The sequence below is a fragment of the Canis lupus genome, chromosome 24 (assembly GCF_048164855.1).
Source record: "Canis lupus baileyi chromosome 24, mCanLup2.hap1, whole genome shotgun sequence".
In the NCBI taxonomy this organism is placed as follows: domain Eukaryota; kingdom Metazoa; phylum Chordata; class Mammalia; order Carnivora; family Canidae; genus Canis; species Canis lupus.
The window spans coordinates 50,889,364-50,891,317 of NC_132861.1; the positions used below are offsets into that span (position 1 = coordinate 50,889,364).

The 1,954-nt window shown below is 44.5% G+C and overlaps 1 long non-coding RNA gene across 1 annotated transcript; it reads left to right on the forward strand.

Annotated features, from left to right (window-relative positions):
• The first annotated feature begins 214 nt into the window (after positions 1-214).
• Positions 215-1,464, forward strand: LOC140616533 (uncharacterized). The gene is made up of 2 exons (XR_012016994.1): positions 215-405; positions 1,005-1,464. It is a non-coding gene; the product is annotated as an uncharacterized lncRNA (long non-coding RNA).
• The last annotated feature ends 490 nt before the right edge of the window (positions 1,465-1,954 follow it).

A 1,954-nucleotide genomic window follows, 5' to 3' on the forward strand; every position in this document is an offset into this window, starting at 1 on the left:
ACAGACACACACACACACACACACACACACACGCACACACAAGGCTGGCAGTGCTGTGTATCTCCAGGCTGGTGAGCAGTTATAGGGGGTTGTTCACTGGCAAAAATGCACTGATATGAATGAATGAACTTGAGATTTATGCATTTTACTGAATATAAATTATGCCTCTGTATTTCCATGCATGTTGACAAAAATATTTGTGTACTTTGCAGTAAGGATTTTGTGCTTGAAAGTTTTACAAGTCTACCAACAAACAGCTGATAAGCGAATCTTCAATAAAACAGAAAGGGGATGACGGACTTGCAGGAGGCGACGCAGGTACAACACAGGCCGGAAGCTCGGGGGGCCAACCGTGACCTTGAGAAGTCCTGCAGGGGGACTGCACAACCAGTGACCAGCTTTTAGGTGTGTATGCAAGGCGGGAGCGCGGTGGGGGTCTGTGAGGTCTATTGACAATGGCGACACAGCCCTAAGTGTGAGAAGGTGGAGGAAAGATGATCGTCAGGATTTCGTTGGGTGGATAGAGGCGGTGAAACCCCAGATGGAGCTCACCGCACCTTTAGGGAAAAAGAGAGAAGGAACTGGACTTTTCCTTACAGCTGGAGCCTTAGAGCAGTGCCTGGTTGTGGAAACTTGAATAAGATCAGCCAAGACGTCCGTTCCAAGCCCTGGAATGACCCACTGCCTTCTCAGAAAGTCCATAACCTTCCAATAAAGTTTGTCTTTTTCCCCTCTTGTTCTTAAACTTAAAAAAAAATTAATCGACATCATTTTTAGAACAGTTTAGATTTACAGAAAAATAGAACTCCTAGCACATGGAGTTCCATACGCCTCGGGGCAGTTTTCCTGTTTAATATCTGACATTATAATGCTACACTTACTACTATTAGTGAACCAATATTGATGCATCCTTATTAACTAAAGTCCATGTAGTTGATTCAGATTTTCTTAGTTTTTTTTTTTTTTTTTTTTTTTTTTTACCAAATCCCATTTTCCCATTCCAGGACCTCACCCAGGGTACTGCGTTGCCTGTAGTCATCGTGTCCTGAAGCTCAATGGTCTTGGCTCTGACAATTTCTGACTTCCCTTGCCTTCGATGACGCTGACAGTGTTGAGGGGTGGTGGTCAGGTGGACTGCAGGCTGCTCCACAGAGAAATTTGTCTGATGTTGTCCTCGTGAATAGCCTGGGATTATGGGGCTTGGGGAACAAGACCACAGAGACAAGCGCCATTTTCACCAAGAGTGATGCTACCAACATGGTTTATGGTCAGTGATGATGACCTTGACCACTTGGCTGAAGCAGTGTTTGTCAGTTTCTCCTCGGGAAGTTTCTCTCTTTCCCCCCTTCCACACTGTCTCTCCGGGGGGAACCTCCACGCATGGTGCACACTTCAGGAACAGGGAGTTATGCTCCCCCTCCTTCAGATGGGGTATCTACAAATGTTATTGGGATTTTGCACTGGTGATTTGTCTCTTCTTACACATTTGTTTTTTTTGTTGAGGTATAATTGCCATACAACATTATGTTAAGTCTCGCTGTACAACACAACCATTTGGTATTTGTATGTACTGCTAAAGGAGCACACTAAGTCTTGTAAATACCTGTCGTACGTAATTACAGAATTTTTTTCTTGTGATGAGGACTTTCAAGATTTACTCTCTTTTTTAAAAAAATATTTTATTTATTTATTCATGAGAGACACAGAGAGAGAGGCAGAGACACAGGCAGAGGGAGAAGCAGGCTCCATGCAGGGAGCCCGACGCGGGACTCAATCCAGGGACTCCAGGATCACGCCCTGGGCCAAAGGCAGGTGCTAAACCACTGAGCCACCCAGGGATCCCCTCAAGATTTACTCTTTAAGCAACTTTCAAATAAGTATCATTATTTTTTTTTTTTAAGTAAGCTCCATGCCCAGCATGGAGCCCCATGTAGGGCTTGAACTCACGACTCAT